This window comes from Pristiophorus japonicus, chromosome 2, assembly GCF_044704955.1.
Source record: "Pristiophorus japonicus isolate sPriJap1 chromosome 2, sPriJap1.hap1, whole genome shotgun sequence".
Classification (NCBI taxonomy): Eukaryota; Metazoa; Chordata; class Chondrichthyes; family Pristiophoridae; genus Pristiophorus; species Pristiophorus japonicus.
This window is the reverse complement of record NC_091978.1, coordinates 99,527,596-99,553,443: the sequence shown is the minus strand read 5'-3', so window position 1 is coordinate 99,553,443 and position 25,848 is coordinate 99,527,596.

Genomic DNA, 25,848 nt, shown 5'->3' with positions numbered 1-25,848 from the left:
AGGAGTCCCCACTGGGCTCTTTTAAAAGCGGTGCTGGGTCAGGAAGCGACAGCGGAAGGGGTTCCTCCTTCGCCCCAGGAGCCGGGGAACACAGAGAGACCCGGCCAAAGAAATTCTCCAGGTGCTCCAAGTACCCCAGCTCCAAAGTTGGGGGCGAAGGTTGTTGTTCTTCCCCCTCCCCGCCGCCACCCCCCGGCCCAGCGTGTACAGAATCATTAAAATTGTTAACATTTTTTGTTTCTTCCGGGCCGGGCGACTCTCGGGGGAAGTTGGTTAATAGCTGGGTGGGCTCAGGTTCAGCCTTTTTGGCCCCGCCCGCCTCAGTCCCCGGGACGCTCGACCCGGCGGCAACGCATTACTCCGCTGGCCCCACGCCCCCCACGAAAGGCAGATCTTCCACACCATCCCCGGGATGCAGAGGCTGGGCAGCCTCGACTGCCCCACCCTCCCCGGGGACAGATTCCTCCTGCCTATGGTGCAGTTTGGGGGCGCTGGTGGGGGACGCGGGACACGCGGCGGGCACCGACTCCTCCGCGGAGGGATGTTGTTCCCCCTCCGCCTCATTGGAGCGGCGCCTCCTTTTGTTCCTGGGGGGATGCGGAGGCAGGGAGACCTCCATGTCTGCTGAGGCCTCCCACTCCACTCCTCCCTTTTTCTTATCTTGCCCGCGCCCGAGCCCCTCTGTGATATTGGTCAAGGGCTCGGGCACGGGCTCAGGGCACCCCACGCTCGCCGGTGACAGGGTTGGGCTGAGCGCGGTGATCAAACTGTCTGGCGCACTGAGGGGACCCGCCTCGAGATGTTTCGCCTTCCTCCGCGCCTTCTTTCCGATCGGACGCTCTCCCTCCCCCCCGCCGGAGGCCGTGAAAACAAAGGCCCCCGACGATGCCCGTGCACCTATGGCTCCCAGCACACGGACGCAACTAGTGGGAGGGGTGGCGACGGCGCCAGCCATGGCCGCCTTCGGTGGTTTGGCGGCCTTGGAGGCGGGGCAGTTCTTGCGAACGTGCCCCACCTCCCTACAGGCATGGCACCGCACGCCGTCCGACGTCCAGAAGACGCGGTAGGCAGTTCCCTCGTGCACCACATTAAATGATCCCTCCGTCGTCTCCTCCCGCGCCAGCCGGACAAAGAGCTGGCGGCGGAAGGAGAAGACGTGGCGCAGGCTGCTCTCCCTGAGGCCGAGCGATATGGAGTTGATCCCCAACCTTACCTCCCCCAGTTGGTGTAGGTGAGGGAGGAGGAGCTCAGCGGGAACAAAGGGCGGGATGTTAGAAAGGATGACACTCTGCGCGGTGGCCTCGAGAGGGTCCACCGGCAGGAACGTCCCGCCCACCGTGAGCCCCTTTTCAAGGGCCAGGGACACCGCCCCCTCCGACCCCAGGAAGAATACAGCCTTCCCAGACATCTTGGAAGCTGCGACAATGGCCGAGGGGCCGACTACCCCAGCCATTGCCCGCACGCACTCCTCAATGCTCATTGTGGGGTGAGTGTAGCTCTTGACCCCGTGTTTTTTTGTTATTAGTCTGAAAGGTGGCAGGGCAGCAGGAGGCGCAGGAGGCACCATGGATGTGGATGCCGCCTGCGCATATGTCTTTGCTGGCCCTGCCACCGGCGTGGATGGAGTCGCCATCACGGGGTCCCTTTAAGGGCCACACCCACCCCAAAGTCACAGGCCTTAATGGTCTTAAATGGCCTCGTTGGTGTTTGAACAGAGGGTGCTCTAAAAGAGGCACACCTCTCCCCTGGTTGACAATTAGGGAGGGGCCTTGCTCCCTCTGCTCAGTTGTCTTAATTGGTTTTTTAATTAGGAGGAAAGGGGCCCTCAGAGAGAGAGGGGAGAGACAGAGAGAGAGAGAAAGAGTGTGGGGGGTGGGAAAGAGGGAAGCTGCGAGGGCAGGTCTCCCCTCACAGCGATGGGTGGGTGTTTTTCTTGGGGTGCACTCCCCAGATGATGGAAAAACAATCACAGTCTTTGTAGATGGTCTTCGGATGGGGGGAGAAGATGTCTTCACCTGGGACAGCTGGAGCCACCCAGGCACACACTCCCAACGATGTTAAATAGGTAATTAATAGTTCTTCAGCCAGGCAGCTCCAGCTATCCCAGGCTAGGCAATGGGGGAGGGGTGCTTCATTGGTGTGTGGGGCCTAGCTGTGAGCAAGACCCCCACACACACTTCCACACACACACACCCCCCCAATGTTCCAGCCCTCTAGCAGGTCTTCTTTCCTCCCCCCACCGATACAACAAAGTCTTTAGGGGAATGCACCAAAACACACCCACCTTTGGTTGATGAAGTTTCTCCCTCCTTCCACACTGGATAGTTGTTCTTTTTTCCCCCTCTCTCTAACTCTCTGCAGCAGTATTAAAGGTTGTTGAATTTTCAGCTTTCCTCCTCTCCCTCTGGATGGATTGGAATGTAGAAAGCCCCTTCCTCCTCTTCCTGGGCTGTTTCACAGGGCTCACAAAGGCTTTCCAGGCAGGAGCAACAGCAGGTAGCTCCTTCTCTCACTGCTCCAGGCTCCAAGTGAATAGGCTACGCCTCCAAAGCTCCACCATTGGTCCACAGATCCCCTGAAAGTAGCAGGCCAGGTGGCTAAGGTGATTAAGAAGGCATACGGAATGCTTGCCTTTATTGGCCGAGGCATAGAATATAAGAGATGGGAGGTTAACCCTAACCCTAACCCTAACCCTCACCCTAACCCTAACCCTAACCCTAAATTGTATAAAACTTTGGTTAGGCCACAGCTGGAGTATTGCGTTCAGTTCTGGTCACCATATTATAGGAAGGACGCGATTGCACTCGAGAGGGTGCAGAGGAGATTTACTAGGATGCTGCCTGGATTGGAGAATCTTACTTATGAGGATAGATTGGATAGGCTGGGTTTGTTCTCATTAGAACAGAGGAGACCTCATTGAGGTGTACAAAATATTGAAGGGCCTGGAAATATTGGATAATAAGCATCTATTTCCATTGGAGGAGGGATCTATTACGGGGAGGCATAGTTTTAAGGTGGTTGGTGGAAGGTTTAGAGGGGATTTGAGGGGGGCTTCTTTACACAGAGGGCTGTGAGGATCTGGAACTCACTGCCTGGATGAGTGGTGGATGCAGAAATCCTCACCACTTTTAAGAGATGGTTGGATGGGCACTTAAAATGCTGTAACCTGCAGAGTTATGGAGCTAGAGCTGGTAATTGGGATTAGACGAGATGACCTTTTGTTGGGTGGAGCAGATATAATGGTAAGTACTGCAGGGAATAGAATATGGCCATGGTGATCTCCTGGACTAGTTTCCATCGCCTGGATGGGTCGGAGAGGAATTTTCCCAGATTTTTTCTCCCTAAATTGCCCTTGGTTTTTATCTGGTTTGTGCCTCTCCCAGGAGATCACATGGCTCAGGTTGGGATGGAGTGTAGAATATGTTAGTATAAGGGTATCGCAGTTGTGGTGAGGTGGATTGGTTGGGCTGGGTGCTCTTTGCTTTTCAGTCATTGTTCATAGGTTTATATATAACCTGTAGGGCTGCTGACCAAGGGCCGTGTGGCCCTTTGTTGGCCGGCGCGGACATGATGGGCCGGAATGGCCTCCTTTTGCGCTGTAAATTTCGATGTTTCTATGTTTCTATATTTCTCTGAACTTCCTCCAAAGCAAGTATATCCTTTCATAAATATGGAAACCAAAACTGCACGCAGTATTCCAGCTGTGACCTCACCAATACCTATATAGCAGTAGCAAGACTTCCCTGCTTTAATATTCCATCCCCTTTGCAATAAAGGCCAAGATACCATTGGCCTTGCTGATCACTTGCTGTACATGTATACTATCCTTTTGTGTTTCATGCACAACTACCCCCAGGTCCCGCTGTACTGTGGCACTTTGCAATTTTTCTCCATTTAAATAATAACTTGCTCTTTCTGTCAAAGTGCATGACCTCACAACAGTATACTCTATCTGCCAAATTTTTGCCCATTCACTTAGCATGTCTATATCCTTTTGCAGATTTTTCATGTCCTCCTCATACATTGCTTTTCCTCCCATCTTTGTATAATCAGTCAACTTGGTTACGTTACCCTCAGTCCCTTCTTCCAAATCGTTAATATAGATTGTAAATAGTTGGGGTCCCAGCACTGATCCCTGCAGCACCCCACGAGATACAGGATGCGAACCAGAGAATGAACCATTTATCCCGACTCCCGTGAACTTTTATCTTGTGCGGTAACCTTTTCTGTGGCACCTTGTCAAATGCCTTCTGGAAGTCCAAATACACCACATCCACTGGTTCCCCTTTATCCACTCTGTCCGTTGCATCCTCAAAGAATTCCAGCAAATTTGTCAAACATGACTTCCCCTTCATAAATTCATGCTGACTTTGCCTGATCAAATTTTGCTTTTGCAAATGTCCTGATACTGCTTCTTTAATAATGGACGCCAACATTTTCCTAACTACAGATGTTAGGCTAACTGGTCTATAGTTTCCTGCTTTTTGTTAACCTCCTTTTTAGCCCTAAGGCAGTCAGGGCCCGCTGGAAGGAACACTTCGAAGATCTCCTCCATCAAGACTCTACCTTTGACAAGAGTGTTCTCGACTCCATCTCGCAGCATGCGACCCGCCACTACCTCAGTGAAACCCACACGTTGCATGAGGTAGGAAAAGCCATAAGACAGCTCAAGAACAACAAGGCTACGGGGGCGGATGGAATCCCTGCTGAGGTGCTAAAGTATGCCAGAGAGGCACTGTTGATGTGGATACATGACCTCTTCTCTCTCATCTGGAGGGAGGAGAGCATGCCGGGAGATCTCAGAGATGCAGTGATTGTGACCATCTTTAAAAAAGGGGACAAGTCTGACTGCGGCAATTACAGGAGAATCTTCCTGCTATCTAACTCCCTCTTGAATATATCCAATGAACTGGCATCAACAGCTCTCTGCGGTCGGGAATTCCACAGGTTAACAACTCTCTGAGTGGAGAAGTTTCTCCTCATCTCAGTCCTAAATGGCTTACCCCTTATCCTTAGACTATGTCCCCTGGTTCTGGACTTCCCCAACATCGAGAACATTCTATCTGCATCTAATCTGTCCACTCCCGTCAGAATTTTATATGTTTCTATGAGATCCCCTCTCATCCTTCTAAACTCCAGTAAATACAGTCTCAGTCGATCCAGTCTCTCCTCATACATCAGTCCTGCCATCCCGGGAATCAGTCTGGTGAACCTTCGCTGCACTCCCTCAATAGCAAGGACGTCCTTCCTCAGATTAGGAGACCAAAACTGAACACAATATTCCAGGTGAGGCCTCACTAAGGCCCTGTACAACTGCAGTAAGACCCCCCTGCTCCTATACTCAAATCCCCTAGCTATGAAGGCCAACATACCATTTGCCTTCTTCACCGCCTGCTGAACCTGCATGCCAGCTTTCAATGACTGATGTACCATGACACCCAGGTCTCGTTGCACATCCCCTTTTGCTAATCTGCCGCCATTCAGATATTATTCTGCCTTCGTGTTTTTGCCACCAAAGTGGATAACCTCACATTTATCCACATTATGCTGCATCTGCCATGCGTGGGCATTTGCCCACTCACCTAACCTGTCCAAGTCACCCTGCAACCTCTTAGTTTCTTCTCAAAGCTCACACTGCCACACACCATAGTGGCATCTGCAAACTTGGAGATATTACGCTCAATTCCCTCATCCAAATCATTAATGTATATTGTAAATAGCTGGGGTCCCAGCAATGAGCTCTGCGGTACCCCACTAGTCACTGCCTGCCATTCTGAAAAGGACCCGTTTATCCCGACTTTCTGCTTCCTGTCTGCCAACCAGTTCTCTATCCATGGCAGTACATTACCCCCAATACCATGTGCTTTAATTTTGCACACCAATCTCTTGTGTGGGACTTTGTCAAAAGCTTTTTGAAAGTCAAATACACCACATCCACTGGTTCTCCCTTGTCCACTCTACTAGTTACATACTCAAAAATTCTGGAATATTTGTCAAGCAGGAGTTCCCTTTCATAAATCCATGCTGACTTGGACCGATCCTGTCACTGCTTTCCAAATGTGTTGCTATTTCATCTTTAATAATTGATTCCAACATTTTCCCCACTACTGATGTCAGGCTAACCGGTCTATAATTACCCGTGTTCTCTCTCCCTCCTTTCTTAAAAAGTGGTGCTACATTAGCTACCCTCCAGTCCATAGGAACCGATCCAGGGTTGACAGACTGTTGGAAATTGATCACCAATGCATCCACTATTTCTAGGGCCACTTCCTTAAGTACTCTGGGATGCAGACTATCAGGACCTGGTGATTTATCGGCCTTTAATCCCATCAATTTCCCTAACACAATGTTCCGCCTAATAAGGATTTCCTACGGTTCCTCCTTCTCACTAGATCCTCGGTTAACCTAGTATTTCCAGAATGTTATTTGTGTGTCCCTTCGTGAAAACAGAACCAAAGTGTTTGTTTAACTGGTCCGCCATTTCTTTGTTCCCCATTATAAATTCACCTGAATCTGACTGCTAGGAACCTACATTTGTTTTCACTAATCTTTTTCCCTTCACATATCTATAGAAGCTTTTGCAGTCAGTTTTTATGATCCCAGCAAGCTTCCTCTCATACTCTATTTTTCCCCTCAAAATTAAACCCTTTGTCCTCCTCTGCTGTATTACAAAATTCTCCCAGTCCTCAGGTTTGCTGCTTTTTCTGTCCAATTTATATGCCTCTTCCATGGATGTAACACTATCCTTAATTTCCCTTGTTAGCCATGGTTGAGCCACCTTCCCCATTTTATTTTTACTCCAGACAGGGATGTACAATTTTTGAAGTTCATTCATGTGATCTTTAAATGTTTTCCATTGCCTATCCACCATCAACCCTTTAAGTATCACTCAGCAGTCTATTCTATCCAAGTCACGCCTCATACCATCGAAGTTACATTTCCTTAAGTTCAGGACCCTAGTCTCTGAATTAATTATGTCACTCTCCATCTTAATGAAGAATTCTACCATATTATGGTCACTCTTCCCCAAGGGGCCTCGCACAACAAGATTGCTAATTAGTCATTTCTCATTACACATCACCCAGTCTAGGATGGCTAGCCCTCTAGTTGGTTCCTCTACATATTGATCTAAAAAACCATCCCTAATACACTCCAGGAAATCCTCCTCCACTGCATTGCTACCAATTTGGTTAGCCCAATGAATATGTTGATTAAAATCGCCCATGATAACTGCTGTACCTTTATTGCACACATACCTAATTTCTTGTTTGATGCTGTCCCCAACCTCACTACTACTGTTTGGTGGTCTGTACACAACTCCCACGAGTGTTTTCTGCCCTTTGGTATTCCGTAGCTCCAACCATACCGATTCCACATCATCCAAGCTAATGTCCTTCCTTACTATTGCATTAATTTCCTCTTTAACCAGCAACGCCACTGTGGTGTCCCTGCACCTTGCTACTGAATCACACGAGGCATGTACTGCAGACACGGTCACTACGTGACCTTTCTTTATTCCCAGGACCAAGAAGTGATGCCCCTGCGTGGGACCTCCCTTTAAATACCTGAATGCCCAGGTGAGGAGTGTCTCCCACAAGTTCAACCCCTGTGGTCAAGGTGTGCATTTCCAGGACATATATACACTGTAGTGTGGTTGCATGATGATTGCAGTTACATGAAGGTTATAGTTGTATGAAGGTTGCATACATGACATCACCTCCCCCCTCACGTCTTTTATGTCGAAGGTTAAGTCTTTCAGGTGGTCGATGCTCTCTTGTGGAGCGCCGCAGTTGGGGCTCTGGTGGCTGAGCCTTGGCATGCATCTCTGTCACCTGAGGTGGTTCCGGCCTGTCCGGGCTGGCCGGGCTGGCCGCAGGGACTGTGCATTTTGTTGCTCGTCACTGGCAGTGGTGTGGGTAACATCTCATGCTCTTCCTCAGGTTCCTCAGTGTCTATGCTGAACCTTTTCTTTACTTGGTCCAAGTGTTTTCGGCATATCTTCCCATTGCTAAGTCTGACCACTATGACCCTATTCCCCTCTTTGCCAATTACGGTGCCCTCAAGCCACTTGGGTCCCAAAGCAAGGTTAAGAACAAATACCGGGTCATCAATTTCTATACACCTCCCCCTTGCATTTCGATCATGGCATTCAGTTTGGGACTGGCGCTTGCCCTCAACAATGTCTGCCAGGGCTGGATGAATGAGGGACAGCGGCGTTTTAAGCGTGCGTTTCATGAGTAGTTCCACTGGCGGGACTCCCATGAGCGAACGCGGGCGGGACCTGTAGGCCAACAGGATGTGCGATAGATGGTGCTGAAGGGGGGGTCCTTGGATACGGAGTGTTGTAGGAGGTAGGAGTGTTGTCCCATGTTGTAGGAGTGTTGTCCCATGAACGGAGCATGCCCTGTTTTATGACTTGGACCGCACGTTCCGCCTGGCCATTGGATGCCGGCTTGAACGGCGCTGTCCGGATGTGTTGATGCCATTGCCCGACATAAACTCCTGGAATTAATGGCTGGTGAAGCACGGGCCATTGTCACTGACCAGAATGTCCGGCAAGCCATGGGTCGCGAAAACCGTGCGCAGACTCTCCACAGTCATGGATGTCGTGCACGAGTTTAATATGATGCACTCGATCCATTTCAAGTATGTATCGACAACGATCAGGAACATTTTTCCCATGAACGGGCCCGCGTAGTCTACGTGAACGCGTGACCATGGCCTGGTGGGCCAGGGCCACGGACTGAGGGGGGCCTCCCTAGGGGCATTGCCCAGCTGGGCACACCTCGTGCACCTGCGAACCCAGTGTTCCAGGTCTGAGTCAATTCCCGGCCACCATACATGTGACCGGGCAATGGCCTTCATTAGCGTGATGCCAGGGTGCTCGCTGTGGACTTCCCTGATGAATGCTTCCCTTCCTTTCTGGGGCATGACTACCCGGCTGCCCCATAGCAGACAGTCGGCTTGGATGGAGAGCTCATCCATCCGTCTGTGAAACGGTCTGACCTCCTCGGGGCACGCCCCGTGTGCGGGCGCTCAATCCCCAGTCAGGCCACATTTCTTTATCATGGACAGGAGGGGGTCCCTGTTGGTCCAGATTTTGATCTGGCGAGCTGTGATGGGGGAGCCTGCGGTGTCAAAAGCCTCAATGGCCATGACCATCTCAGCGCTTTGCTCCGATGCCCCCTCGGTGGTGGCCAGTGGGAGCCTGCTGAGCGCGTCAGCGCAATTCTCGGTGCCTGGCCGGTGGCGTATGGTGTAGTCATACGCAGCCAGCATGAGAGCCCATCGCTGTATGCGAGCTGACGCTTTGGCATTGATAGCCTTGCTATCGGACAACAGGAATGTTGACGGCTTGTGGTCCGTTACTAGCTCGAACTGTACTGGTGCATCTTTTTCACACCGTAAACACAAGCGAGTGCTTCCTTTTCGACCATGCCGTACCCACGCTCTGCCTGGGAGAGCGACCTGGAGGCATAAGCCACCGGTTGGAGTCGGCCATCATCATTACTCTGCTGCAACATGCACCCAACCCCGTAGGATGATGCATCACACGTTAAAACCAGTTTTTTACAGGGGTCGTACAAGTTCAACAGCTTGTTAGAACAAAGGAGGTTCCGCGCTCTATTGAAAGCCTGTTCTTGACCGTTCCTCCAAAACCATTCACAACCTTTACGCAAAAGCATGTGTAACAGCTCTAACAGTGTGCTTAAGTTCGGCAGAAAGTTCCCGAAATAGTTCAAAAGTCCCAGGAATGATCGCAACTCCGATGTGTTGCCGGGCCTGGGCGCCCAGCGGATCGCCTCCGTTTTAGCCTCGGTGGCCCGAATCCCGTCTGCGGCAACTCTCCTGCCCAAAAACTTGACCTCTGGGGCCAAAAACACATACTTGGGCTTTTTCAACTGCAAGCCTACCCAGTCCAGTCGGCGTAGCAACTCCCCCAGGTTTTGGAGATGCTCGTCGGTGTCTTGACCTGTTATTAGGATGTCGTCTTGGAATACGATCGTTCCAGGAATGGATTTAAGCAAGCTTTCTATGTTCCTCTGAAAGATGGCGGCCACCGAACGAATGCCAAACGGACACCTGTTGTAGATAAATAGCCCCTTGTGCGTCGTGATGATGGTCAGAAGCTTGGATTCTTCAGCCAGTTCCTGAGTCATGTCTGCCGAAGTGAGGTCCAACTTGGTGAACAGCTTGCCATCTGCCAGCGTGGTAAAAAGGTCCTCCACTCTCGGAAGCGGGTATTGGTCCTGCAGTGTCACTCGGTTGATGGTGGCCTTGTAGTCGCCACAGATCCTGACTGAGCCATCCGCTTTGAGAACAGGAACGATGGGGCTTGCCCAGTCACTGAATTCAACTGCCGAGATTATGCCCTCTCTGAGCAGCCTGTCCAATTCACGCATCACATACGGCACCACTCTGGCTTTGTGGTGCACTGGTCTGGCATCCGGGGTGATGCGTATCACTACTTTGGTGCCCTTGAAATTTCCAACACCTGATTGAAACAGTGCCCCGAATTTCTGTAGGACCTGTGAGCATGAGCTTCGCTCCACAGATGAAATGGCGTGCACACCCCCCCATTTCCAGTTCATCTTGGCTAGCCAGCTCCTCCCCAAAAGTGCGGGGCCATTTCTCGGGAAAATCCAGAGTGGCAGCCAGTTCTCTGACCCATTATGTGTTACCACCAAGTTTGCACTGCCTAGCACTGGGATGATCTCTTTGGTGTACGTCCGTAGCTGTGTGTCAATGCGTTCCAGTTTTGGCCTGCTAGCTCTGTGTGGCCATAGTCTCTCAAATTGTTGGGCGCTCATAAGGGACTGGCTGGCTCCTGTGTCCAGCTCCATGCGCACCGGGATGCCATTCAATAGAACTTTCATCATCATGGGTGGCGTTTTGGTATACGAGCTGTGGACATCAGCCACATGAACCTGCTGAACTTCAGCATCCATGGCTTTGCCCCAAGCATCATCCTACATTACAGACCCCTCGTCTGGTTCCTCTGTCTCATAGATTAGCCTCGCTACAGCCTTCCTGCACATTCTGGCCAAGTGTCCACTGATGTTGCAATTCCTACAGATAAATTGTTGGAACCTGCAGCTTTTCGCAGTATATCTACCCCCACACCTTCAGCATGAGCTGAGGTTGTAGTTAACAAAAGGACTGTTACCAGGCATTCCTCTCTGATTGTCCCTTTGGTTGTTTCTAAGCGCTCTGATGGTGGGTGTCATTGGTCCCATTACGGGACGCATTGTTCCTCAAGCTGGCGTGAATTGCCGATCCCCTTTCCATTGTCCCTGTTGCGGGCCCAACCCAGCCTGTTGCTGCTTGGCTGGTTTCAAAATGCCCTTGCCTGCCTGCGGGGTCCTGAACCGCGTTCACAGTGTTAACTCCCTGGTCCATCACCACGTTGGGACCAAAGCTGCGTGCGTAAATTAGCTTGGTGCCCTCTTCCCCTGCCATGAAGGTCTGAGCTATCAACGCCGCCCCTTCTAAAGTCAAGTCCTTGGTCTCTATGAGCTTCCTGAAAATCCCGGCATGACTAATGCCCTCAATGAAGAAATCCCTTAAAATCTCTCCCCTGCAGGCGTCTGTGAACTTACAGAGACTGGCCAAGCGCCGCAGGTCCGCAACGAAGTCCGAGATGTTTTGTCCCACCCGACGCCGGTGTGTGTAGAACCGGTGCCGGGCCATGTGTACGCTACTCGCCGGCTTGAGATGCTCACTGATCAGCTGGCTGAGCTCTTTGAAGGACTTGTCTGCCGGCTTCTCGGGTGCGGGCAGGTCTTTCATCAGCGCATATCTCTTTGGGCCATAGCTGGTCAGTAGATGCACCCTCCACTTGTCAGCCGCTGCCGCTCCCAGCCAGTCCTTCATGACGAAACTCTGCTGGAGTCTCTCAATGAAGCCATCCCAGTCCTCACCCACACAGTAACGTTCCTCTGTGCTACCGGTAGCCATCCTCGTGGTTCGGTGATTCCCGTTTCTTGTCACCAAATGTGGTGTCCCTGCACCTTGCTACTGAATCACACGAGGCATATACTGCAGACACGGTCACTGCATGACCTTTCTTTATTCCCAGGACCAAGAAGTGATGACCCTGCGTGGGACCTCCCTTTAAATACCTGAGTGCCCAAGTGAGGAGTGTCTCCTACAAGTTCACCCACTGTGGTCGCGGTGTGCATTTCCAGGACATATATACAGTGTACAGTGTGGTTGCATGAAGGTTACAGTTACATGAAGGTTACAGTTGTATAAAGGTTGCATACATGACAGCCACGCCACCTCCTTTTCCTTTCTGTCCATCCTTCCTAAATGTTGAATACCCCTGGATGTTGAGTTCGCAGCCTTGGTCCCCCTGGAGCCATGTCTCCGTGATGCCAATTACATCATATCCGTTAACTGCTATCTGCGCAGTTAATTCGTCCACCTTATTCTGAATACTCCTCGCATTGAATCACAGAGCCTTCAGGCTTGTCTTTTTAATACACTTTGCCCCTTTAGAATTTTGCTGTAATGTGGCCCTTTTTGCTTTTTGCCTTGGGTTTCTCTGCCCTCCACTTTTACTTTTCTTTATTCTATCTTTTGCTTCTGCCCCTATTCTACTTCCCTCTGTCTCCCTACATAGGTTCCCATCCCCCTGCCATATTAGTTTAACCCCTCCCAAACAGCACTAGCAAACACTCCCCTTAGGACATTAGTTCCGGTCCTGCCCAGGTGCAGACCATCCGGTTTGTACTGGTCCCATCTCCCCCAGAACTATTTCCAATGTCCCAGGAATTTGAATCCCTCCCTTCTGCACCACTCCTCAAGCCACAGTCATCTGAGCTATCCTGCGATTCCTACTCTGACTAGCACGTGGCACTGGTAGCAATCCTGAGATTACGACTTTTGAAGTCTTACTTTTTAATTTAGCTCCTGGCTCCCTAAATTAGTCTTGTAGGATCTCATCCCATTTTATACCTATATCGTTGATACCGATATGCACCACGACAACTGGCTGTTCACCCTCACACTTCAAAATGTCCTGCACCCGCTCCGAGACATCCTTGACCCTTGCACCAGGGAGGCAACATACCATCCTGGAGTCTCGGTTGTGGCCTCAGAGACACCTATCTATTCCCCTTACAATAGAATCCCCTACCACTATAGCTCTTCCATTTTTTTTCCTGCCCTCCTATGCAGCAGAGCCACCCATGGTGGCATGAACTTGGCTGCTGCTGCTCTGCCCTGATGAGTCATCCCCTTCAACAGTACCCAAAGCGGTGTATCTGTTTTGCAGAGGGATGACCGCAGGCACCCCTGCATTACCTTCCTTCCACTGCTCTTCCTGTTGGTCACCCATTCCCCATCTGTCTGTTTAACCTTTACCTGCGGTAAGACCAACTCACTAAACATACTATTCACGGCATCCTCAGCATCGCAGATGCTCCATAGTAAATCCACCCGCAGCTCCAGTGCCGCAACGCGGTCTGTCAAGTGCTGCAGGTGGATGCACTTCCCGCACATGTAGTTGTCAGGGACACTAGAAGCGTCCCTGACTTCCGACATAGCACAGGAGAAGCATAACACGTGCCCGAGCTCTCCTCCATGACTTAACCCTTAGCTTAACAATTTGACAACAACAATGCTAAAAGGTTACTTATTGATAAGGAAAAGAAAAAGAAAAACTACTCACCAATCACCAGCCAATCACTTACCCACTTGGCTGTGAAGTCACCCTTCAATTTCTTTCTACTTCTTTTTTGCCTCCCTGCTGCAGCTGCACCGGATGGCCTCTCCAACGTCCCGCTGGTTCCTGATGACTGCTGGGCTTTATGTAGGCCTCCCCACACTGCCGCTCCGCCTCTCCGACGTCCCGCTGGCTCCCGACGACTGTTGGGCCTTATGTGGGCCTCCCCACGCTCCCTATGATGATCACCCTTTCCACGGGGATCCTTTACTAGGAGATTGTTTATTAATCTTGTCTCATTACACAGGACCAGATCTAAGATAGCCTGCTCCCTGGTTGGTTCCATTACACACTGCTCAAGAAACTCGGCCCTTATGTAGTCTGTTTCTCGTGAGAATGTTGTTACTTCTTCCGACAGTCCCGATACCTCATCACCCGCCCTACTGATGGTGTCCAGGAGTAGTCATGTAAAGTCAATGCTCTCTGCACTCATTGCCATCATCTGAACCACATGTTATATCCTGCACCTTAGGAGAGCGCTGTCGAGCTCTCCTTCCCCTACTCCCCCAGGGTGTGGCGCGCTGCATCCCACTGGGACCCACAGCCTCGGATGTTGGGGCCCTGGTTGTGTCTCGCTGCATCCCACTGGAATCCCTAGTCTTGGACTGTGAGAAACCATGGAATGTCCTAACACTCATACCATCATCCTCATAGGCAGTCCCTCGGAATCGAGGAAGACTTACTTCCATTCCAAAAATGAGTCCTTAGGTGACTGAACAGTCCAATACGAGAACCACAATCCCTGTCATAGGTGGGACAGATGGTTGTTGAGGGAAAGACTTGGTGGGACTGGTTTTCCGCACGCTCTTTTCACTCAGGAAAGGGCCAGGCATCTCAATGGGCAGCACCTGCACCTCCTCCAGAGTGAGTACAACAGTTGGGGCTTCATACATCCCCCTGCCCCTCCCCCTCACCACCATGCTCTTGGTCTGGAAGGTGGGATTGGAAGATTTTCTCCTCTTCAGGCTCGTCTGTGTGAATCTTCTTCTGCATTGGCTTCAGCCTCATCAGGATTGGCCTCAAGTTTTGCAATATATAACAGTACAGACAAATGGTTAGCAGCAGAGGAAGGGGCAGGGCGGCATGAGGTGTCACACAACACAGGCAGTAGGCTCATTTTAAGGACCATGATGAATGATAGCACATTGCACCAACTGAAGCATAGCTGACTGGCATATATGTATGCTTGGGGTTACTAGCCACCAGGGGGCACCACTGTCAGAGGTCATTAGGCTGTATACACGTGTGTGCGGGCCAGGTATATAAAGCAAGCCACCATGTAGTGGAGGCACTTTGGGCCCGAATAAAATTGACCCAGGTTTGCACCTGAGTGAGTTTATAGTATTCAGTCGAGCGAGTTATTACTTACATAAAATTTAGCGACGAGGTAACTCAAGAACCTTCGCATGCAAAATGAGCACCATTGGAATTCTGGAGAGATTCGTGGAGGGAGAAGACTGGTCGGATTTTATCGATCACCTGGACCAGTACTTCGTGGCCAACAAAATGGAGGAAGCTACTGATGCAGTTAGACGCAGGACGGTTTTCCTTACTGTTTCCGGTCCGAAAATCTATGGTCTCACAAAGAATCTGCTTTTGCCTGCACGTCCAACAGACAAGAACTATGAGGAATTGTGTGCTCTGGTATGTGACCATCTCAAATCAAAAGAAGGCACCATCATCTCACACATGCTCGGTCTGAGGGCCAGGATGTGTCGGAATTCATCGCCAACCTAAGACGTCTTGCTGGGGCATGTAAGTTTGAAGATGCGTTGGGAGACATGCTGCGAGATTCCTTCGGAAAAGGAATCAACCACGAGGTGATCGTCCGGAAGTTATTGGCTGCGGAGATGCTGGATTTGAGCAAGACCATCGCGATTGCGCAGGCATGCATGACGACGGATGATAATTTAAGGCAGATATCATCAAAGAGTCGGAGCTCCACCCCAAGTACTGTAAACAAGATTGTGTCATCGTATGGCAGAGTTGCTTATGGCAGGGCCTACTCGACTGTGTGTGTGAAACCTGTAGCTGCTCAAAGTCCGGCAATGGGTACGAATCCAATTTCACCCTATTGGCATTGTGGGGGCAATCATCGGCATCATCAGTGTTATTTTAAACAGTACATCTGTAAAGGCTGTTCGAAAGTGGGGCATCTTCAGCGAATGTGTCCATAATTGAGCAAGCGTGCTGCGACTCACTACGTGGATGATGACGACCAGTCCTGCGCGGATGTGGATATGCAACCCAAGATACCCGAGGAGGAAGTGAATGGACCGTATTCGTTCCTGACAAAGAGCCAACTGAAAATGGTTAATGTGAAAATAAATTGGGTGGCGGTATCGATGGAATCGGACACGGGTGCGAGTCAGTCGTTAATGAGTCAAAGGACATTCAACAAGCTGTGGGACACTAAGGCTGTGAAGCCTAAGCTGAGTCCAGTCAATGCCAAGTTGTGTACTTACACCAAATAACTCATACCAGTGCAGTGCAGTAGTCAAGGTGTCGTATGATGCTGTGGTTCATGATTTACCATTATGGATCATTCCAGGAAATGGTCCAACGCTGTTTGGCAGGAATTGGCTCAAAAAAATCAAATGGAATTGGAATGATATCAAAGCATTGTCATCAGTGGATGACACTTTGTGTGCTCAAGTGCGGAGCAAGTTTCCCTCACTGTTTAAACTGGGCATTGTCAATTTCATGGGAGCCAAGTTGCAGATTCACCTGGACTCGGGTGCAAGACCCGTTCATCACAAAGCTCGGGCTGTTCCATACATGATGAGGGAGAAGGTCGAAATTGAGCTGGACAGACTCCAACATGAAGGGGTCATATCACCGGTCAAATTTAACGAATGGGCCAATTCCATTGTTCCTGTGTTGAAGAGTAATGGCGCTGTCAGGATTTGTGGAGACGACAAGGTTACGATCAACCGATTTTTGAAACAGGATCAGTACCCGTTATCGTGGGCTGGTGACCTGTTTTCAACGCTAGCCAGTGGGAAGTCATTCACTAAACTGGACCTGACGTCAGCCTATATGATACAGGAGCTCATCGACACATCGAAGAAACTTACATGCATCAATACTTATAGTGGACTGTTTATCTACAACAGGTGTCCTTTTGGAATTCGCTCGGCTGCAGCCATATTTCAGAGGAACATGGGGAGTCTACTGAAGTCCGTCCCTAGAACCGTTGTGTTTCAAGATGACATTCTGGTCACAGGTCGTGACACTGCCGAACATCTGAACAACCTTGAAGAGGTTCTACATCGTCTGGACAAAGTGGGACTCAGGCTGAAATGTTTGAAGTGCATCTTCATGGCACCGGAAGTCGAATTTCTGGGGAGGAAGATTGCTGCTGATGGCATCAGGCCTACGGACTCGAAAACCAAGGCCATCAAAAATGCACCCAGGCCTCAGAATGTGACGGAGCTGCGTTCGTTCCTTGGTCTACTCAACTACTTCGGTAATTTCTTACCTAGATTGAGCACTTGATTAGAGCCACTGCACATGCTGCTCAGAAAAGGCAACAACTGGGTTTTGGGTGTGTCTCAAGATAGAGCTTTTGAGAAAGCTACAAATCTGCTTTGCTCTAACAAGTTGCTGGTACATTATGATCTGTGTAAGCATCCAGTATTGGCCTGTGATGCTTCATCATATGAGGTTGGCTGTGTGTTCCAACAAGCTAATGAGTCGGGTAAACTATAACCTGTTGCATATGCTTCGAAAGGTTTGTCAAAGGCAGAAAGAGCCTACAGCATGGGAGAAAAATAAGCTTTAGTCTGCATGTATGGGGCTAAAAAGATGCATCAGTACCTGTTTGGTCTTCGGTTTGAACTCGAAACGGATCACAAGCCACTCATTTCATTGTTTTCGGAAAAAAAAAGGTATCAATACCAATGCATCGTCCCGCATCCAGAAGTGGGTGCTGACATTATCTGCCTATGATTATGCCATTCGTCATAGACCTAGCACCGAGAATTGTGCCGATGCACTGAGCTGTCTGCCTTTGCCCACGCCAGAAGTGGAGACGCCACAACCCTCAGACCGACTGTTAGTTATGGATGCATTTGAGAGTAAAGGAACTGCTCAACAAGTTAGTACCTGGACCAGACAGGACCCGATTTTATCGGTTGTAAAACATTGTGTCCTTAGTGGTGATTGGTCTTCTATACCTATGGAAAGGTGTGATGAGACCAAACCGTACAACCGTCGCAAAGACGAACTATCCATTCAGTCAGATTGTTTACTGTGGGGTAATGGTGTTGTTATGCCTAAGAAAGGCAGAGAGAAATATGTACGTGATCTACACAGCACTCATCCTGGTATTGTCATGATGAAAGCCATTGCCAGGTCTCATGTATGGTGGCCTGGAATTGACTCTGGTCTGGAATCATGTGTGCATCAGTGCAACACTTGCATGCAGCTTCGTAAAGCACCAGCGGAATCGCCGCTGAGTCTGTGGTCATGGCCATCCAAACCATGGTCCAGGATCCACATCGACTTTGCGGATCCTTTCCTGGGTAAGATGTTTTTTGTTGTGGTGGATGCATATTCCAAGTGGATAGAGTGTATAATCATGTCATCCAATACATCCACAGCTACCACTGAGAGCCTTTGTGTCATGTTTGCCACTCATGGTCTGCTTGACATCGTTGTGAGCAACACCGGATCTTGCTTCTCAAGTCTGGAGTTTCAAGAGTTCATGAAACTCAATGGGATTAAACATGTGAGGTTAGCACCATTCAAACCTGTTTCTAATGGTCAAGCAGAGCATACTGTCCAAACCATCTAGCAGAGTATGAAACGTGTAACTCAGGGTTCACTGCAGACTCGCTTGTCATGCATATTACTTAGTTACAGGACAAGATCCCACATGCTTACCGGGACTCCTCTGCTGAACAATTGAAGAAGAGAGGCCTCAAGACCAAGCTCTCTCTCGTCCATCCTGACTTGAACGATTGTGTTGAAAACAGATGTCAAAATCAGCAGTGGTATCATGATCGTGCTGCTGTGTCACGCGGCATCTCTGTTAACATAGAAACATACAAAATAGGTGCAGGAGTAGGCCATTCGGCCCTTTGAGCCTGCACCGCCATTCAATGAGCTCATGGCTGAACATGCAACTTCAGTACCCCATTCCTGCTTTCTCGTCATACCCCTTGATCCCCCTAGTAGTAAGGACTACTACAGCTAACTCCTTTTTGAATATATTTAGTGAATTGGCCTCAACAACTTTCTGTGGTAGAGAATTCCACAGGTTCACCACTCTCTGGGTGAAGAAGTTTCTCCTCATGTCGGTCCTAAATGGCTTATCCCTTATCCTTAGACTGTGACTCCTGGTTCTAGACTTCCCCAACATTGGGAACATTCTTCCTGCATCTAACCTGTCTAAACCCGTCAGAATTTTAAACGTTTCTATGAGATCCCCTCTCATTCTTCTGAACTCCAGTGAATACAAGTCCAGTTGATCCAATCTTTCTTGATATGTCAGTCCCGCCATCCCGGGATCAGTCTGGTGAACCTTCGCTGCACTCCCTCAATAGCAAGAATGTCCTTCCTCTAGTTAGGAGACCAAAACTGTACACAATACTCCAGGTGTGGCCTCACCAAGGCCCTGTACAATTGTAGTAACTTCTCCCTGCCCCTGTACTCAAATCCCCTCGCTATGAAGGCCAACATGCCATTTGCTTTCTTAACCACCTGCTGTACCTGCATGCCAACCTTCAATGACTGATGTACCATGACATCCAGGTCTCGTTGCACCTCCCCTTTTCCTAATCTGTCACCATTCAGATAATAGTCTGTCTCTCTGTTTTTATCACCAAAGTGGATAATCTCACATTTATCCACATTATACTTCATCTGCCATGCATTTGCCCACTCACCTAACCTATCCAAGTCACTCTACAACCTCATAGCATCCTACTCGCAGCTCACACTGCCACCCAACTTAGTGTCATCCGCAAATTTGGAGATACTACATTTAATCCCCTCGTCCAAATCATTAATGTACAATGTAAACAGCTGGGGCCCCAGCACAGAACCTTGCGGTACCCCACTAGTCACTGCCTGCCATTCTGAAAAGTACCCATTTACTCCTACTCTTTGCTTCCTGTTTGCCAACCAGTTCTCAATCTACGTCAGCACACTACCCCCCAATTCCATGTGCTTCAACTTTGCACATTAATCTCTTGTGTGGGACCGTGTCGAAAGCCTTCTGCAAGTCCAAATACACCACATCAACTGGTTCTCTCTTGTCCACTCTACTGTAAACATCCTCAAAAAATTCCAGAAGATTTGTCAAGCATGATTTTCCTTTCACAAATCCATGCTGACTTGGACCTATCATGTCACCTCTTTCCAAATGCGCTGCTATGACATCCTTAATAATTGATTCCATCATTTTACCCACGACTGGTGTCAGGCTGACTGGTCTATAATTCCCTGTTTTCTCTCTCCCTCCTTTTTTAAAAAGTGGGGTTACATTGGCTACCCTCCACTCCATAGGAACTGATCCAGAGTCTATGGAATGTTGGAAAATGACTGTCAATGGATACGCTATTTCCAAGGCCACCTCCTTAAGTACTCTGGGATGCAGACCATCAGGCCCTGGTGATTTATCGGCCTTCAATCCCATCAATTTCCCCAACACAATTTTGCGACTAATAAGGATTTCCCTCAGTTCCTTCTTCTTATAAGACCCTCTGAGCCCTTTTATATCCGGAAGGTTGCTTGTGTCCTTCTTAGTGAATACCAAACCAAAGTACTTGTTCAATTGGTCTGCCATTTCTTTGTTCCCCGTTATGACTTCCCCTGATTCTGACTGCAGGGGACCTACATTTGTTTTTACTAACCTTTTTCTCTTTACATATCTATAGAAGCTTTTGCAATCCGCCTTAATGTTCCCTGCAAGCTTCTTCTCGTACTCCATTTTCCCTGCCCGAATCAAACCTTTGTCCTCCTCTGCTGAGTTCTAAATTTCTCCCAGTCCCCGGGTTCACTGCTAGTTCTGGCCAATTTGTATGCCACTTCCTTGGCTTTAATAGTATCCCTGATTTCCCTTGATAGCCATGGTTGAGCCACCTTCCCTTTTTTATTTTTATGCCAGACAGGGATGTACAATTGTTGTAGTTCATCCATGTGGTCTCTAAATGTCTGCCATTGCCCATCCACTGTCTACCCCTTAAGTATCATTCACCAATCTATCCTAGCCAATTCACGCCTCATACCTTCAAAGTTACCCTTCTTTAAGTTCTGGACCATGGTCTCTGAATTAACTGTTTCATTCTCCATCCTAATGCAGAATTCCACCATATTATGGTAACTCTTCCCCAAAGGGCCTCGCACAATGAGATTGCTAATTAATCCTCTCTCATTACACAACACCCAGTCTAAGATGGCCTCCCCCCTCGACATATTGGTCTGGAAAACCATCCTTTATGCACTCCAGGAAATCCTCGACCACCGTATTGCTTCCAGTTTGGTTAGCCCAATCGATATGCATATTGAAGTCACCCATTATAACTGCTGCATCTTTATTGCATGCACCCCTAATTTCCTGTTTGATGCCCTCCCCAACATCACTACTACTGTTTGGAGGTCTGTACACAACTCCCACTTACATTTTTTGCCCTTAGGTGTTCTGCAGCTCTACCCATATAGATTCCACATCATCCAAGCTAATGTCCTTCCTAACTATTACATTAATCTCCTCTTTAACCAGCAATGCTACCCCACCTCCTTTTCCTTTTATTCTATCCTTCTTGAATGTTGAATACCCTTGGATGTTGAGTTCCCAGCCCTGATCATCCTGGAGCCACGTCTCTGTAATCTCAATCACATCATATCTGTTAACATCTATTTGCACAGTTAATTCATCCACCTTATTACGGATACTCCTTGCATTAAGACACAGAGCCTTCAGGCTTGTCTTTTTAACACACCTTGTCCCTTTAGAATTTTGCTGTAATGTGGTCCTTTTTGATTTTTGCCTTGGGATTCTCTGCCCTCCACTTTTACTATTCTCCTTTCTATCTTTTGCCTCTGTCTCTCTTTTATTTCCCTCTGCCTCCCTGCATAGGTTCCCATCCCCCTGCCATATTAGATTAACTCCTCCCCAACAGCACTAGCAAACACTCTCCCTAGGACATTGGTTCCGGTCCTGCCCAGGTGTAGACCGTCCGGTTTGTACTGGTCCCACCTCCCCAAGAACCGGTTCCAATGCCCCAGGAATTTGAATTGCTCCCTTCTGCACCACTCCTCAAGCCACGTATTCATCTGAGCCATCCTGCAATTCCCACTCTGACTAGCATGTGGCACTGGTAGCAATCCTGAGGTTACTACTTTTGAGGTCCTACTTTTTAATTTAGCTCCCAGCTCCCTAAATTCGTCTCGTAGGACCTCATCCCGTTTTTTACCTCTATCGTTGGTACCTATGTGTACAACGACAACTAGCTGTTCACCCTCCCTTTTCAGAATGTCCTGCACCGGCTCCGAGACAACCTTGACCCTTGCAACAGGGAGGCAACATACCATCCTGGAATCTCGGTTGCGGCCGCAGAAACGCCTATCTATTCCCCTTGCAATCGAATCGCCTATCAATGTAGCTCTCCCACTATTTTTCCTGCCCTCCTGTGCAGCAGAGCCATCCACAGTGCCATGAACTTGGCTGCTGCTGCCCTCCCCTGATGAGTCATCCCCCTCAACAGTACCCAAAGTGGTGTATCTGTTTTGCAGGGGGATGACTGCAAGGGACCCCTGCCCTACCTTCCTTACACTGCTCTGATCCTGTATATGTGCTAAATTATGGTGAAGGTCCCAAGTGGGCCATCGGTGCTGTTACAGCCAAGGAGGGTAACAGAGTGTTTATTATCATGCTCAAGAGTGGGCAAACATGCAGGAAACATGTTGATCAGATAAAGCTGCAGCACAGATCAGGTGACCAACCAACCGATCAGAGAACTCGGCCACCATCAATGAATCTGGGCTTTCAATCTCTGACATGGTCATTGCCACTCCCTTCAGATCGGCTACCCAGCCTCCAGTCATCACAGACTCAGAACGCTCGCCCAGAATTGGAGTTGAACTGAGACGATCAATTCGTGAGTAGAAAGCCCCGGACCATCTTAACTTGTAAAAAGACTGATATTAAGATCTTGAAGGGGGATGTTGTCATGTATGTATGCTTGGGGTTACTAGCCACCAGGGGGCGTCACTGTCGGAGGTCATTGGGCTGTACGCATGTGTGTGCGGGCCAGGTATATAAAGCAAGCCACCATGTAATGTGGGCACTTTGGGCCCAAATAAATTTGAGCCAGGTTTGCATCTGAGTGAGTTTACAGTATTCAGTCTATCGAGTTATTACTTACATAACACTGACGGAGACATTCCTATGAACCGAAGCATGACTCGCCCACGGAGTACTTAACACTTAGCAAAGCCAGACTGTGGAATTTGTAGGACTTGCCCTCTCCCTCGAGTGTGGGCCCAGCTTATGCAGAAGTGGTTGCTTTTCTCCAGGCAGGATCCATCAAAGCAGTGACCCTGTCAGTGGGTGCAGATTTGCCAGGCCTCCTCCTGTTCAAGTTCTTTTCCTTTTGTTGTGTACCACTTTCCTCCTCAAAGATGAAAATATAACTTTTTAGAGAGGGTGTCTTACTGCTGGGTGGGACATATACAGATGGTCACATTTACAATTGCAATTCCATTGAATAAATTAAAATATTGCTTACACTAACTACTTGACCAAGTTTCTGCCACTTCTTTTTGCACTGACCTCCAGACCTCAGGGTGGTCACCATTGCACAGTAATCTTCTACAATTTAGTTCCATCGTTTCTTCACTTCTTTTGGTAAAACTTTCATATGACCTCTGCTGGTGTCCAGCTCGTGCCATCTGGCCTCAATTACAGTAACTAGTGCCTCCACTTCATCCTGTGATAAATTCTTGATCCTTGCGCCATGTTGCATATTGTATTGCAGCTCCGATTTTTCCACTGAGAATTAAAGTTCATGCACACAACAGGCTCTTTAAAAATGGCTGAATGCAGACCGGGAGCTGTACTGGGCATGCGCGCCCATAGCAATCATGTCAAAAACATCATTTTTTTTCCCACGCATGCACATTGTTTTTTCGGCATAGACATTAGGCTCCACCCACTGAAGCTAAAGGACAGGCTGCGCAGTGCCAATTTCAAAAAAAAAACGGGGAAACTTGCAAGTTATTATTTGGAGAAATCAGGGCCAAAAAAAACGGGCATTACTCTGGCAATACGGCAAAAAACAGCATTGGGGAAAATTGAGCCCATAGTTTTGAAATACTCAGGATGGGGCCAGGACGTCACAAGCTAGAAGATCATAAGAATCAGAGACAGTGGGAAGACGATCAAGATAGTACTACATAATAATTGGGCAATAAATAGAGGTAAAACCTGGAGAAATAATGAAAACAGAAATAGGAAAACACGTTAGACAATGAAAACATAATTTAAAAAATAGAATTAATAATTATTAACAAAGAACAAAGTGGAAAAGTAAAGTGGGATTAATAAAGAATCAAATAAACAGAAGAAAAAAAGATGAAAACAAGTAAAGCAGAAACAGAGAAACATGTTGTGCAGTGAGAAAGAAAAGCAGCGGGAGAAAAAGGGGAAGAGAAAAGCAAAGAACCAAAGCCAGACAGAAGGAGAATTAAAGTTTTTGCTACATAAAAGGGGGTAGAATTTGCCTGGAGGTTCTCGTAATTATCCATCATAACTTCAGCAGAAACCCTGTTTATGCTGTTGCTCTGGAGTTTCCTCAGATTTTCTGCCAAAGTTAAAGCAAGGCAGACGAACATGAGAACCACTTTTTATTTTAGACAGCAACTGGGACCTGCAGAGACAGTCATCCAAATGGACTTATTTAAAGCTTAAAATTAAAATTGATTTTCTGTGGGAACCTAACTATTGGGATGATTTGTATTTTAAAGTAATAAGTGGTCAGTGAAAACATGTATATATAAAACTAAATGTTTGCACCTTTTATATCTTTAGAAGAAAATCTGAGGACAATCCTACCATAAAAAGGCTGTTACATTTTCATTTTCAGATCGCAGTATTATTTTGCACCATAAAACTGCAACAGTTGTCATGGCAACCAGATAATAAACTTCATACATCTAATATCCAGTTAGACTTTCTGTAAATGCAAAAGGCAGCAGAAAGACAACCTTGGATTTAGAGCAGTTGGAATATATTGGCTTATCTATGTATTTGAACTGCTGTCTAAAAGAGATAAATCAGTCAGGAAATAAATCAGTTTGCTCTTGTATTGTGAAGTTTGAATCTGTAAAAGTGGAGTATGCAATGATTAAATTTGAAAACAGCACATAGTAAAAATAGATAAGGACATATAACTCTGTCACACAATTACATTTTCAAAGCGTATGTGCTCTAATGAATCAAAGTTTACTTCATGCGGTCAAAAAATATAGCTTTAGAATGGATTATTTATACTGTTATTTTAACTTGTACATACGTTTACAGCTGCAATTGTTTTTTTTTTTGCTGTCACTAAAATGAATAATGGCATTACAATGGACCATTTTCTCACACCATTATTCTGATAATAGCGCCAAGCATTTACAGAATAGACAGAAAACGGTCACCAGCAGTAAAGCTCTTTGCTATATTATCCTGGCCAGCCCAAAGCCAGTTTAGAACAGACCCATCAGCACAGCACCTCCCTTTCCCACATTATCACTCATGTGGTTGTCATAGCTTGGACTAATGGATTAGCAAATGTAGCTCAGGGCTGTTCTCAAGTGTAGTCTCAGAATATTACTAAAACTACCATTATTGAAATCACTAGTAACCTTTTATAATCTTTATAGAGAGAAACATGTTAGTCTGCTCCTAGTCATATAATTATTGAATGATACAGCACAGAAGGAGGCCATTTGGCCCATCATGTCTGTGCTGATTCTTTGAAAGAGCTATCCAATTCGTCTCACTCCCCTGCTCTTTCCCCATAGCCCTGTATTTTTTTTTCCTTTTCAAGTACATATCCAATTCCCTTTTGAAAGGTACTATTGAATCTGCATCCACCATCCTTTCAAGCAGTGCATTCCAAATC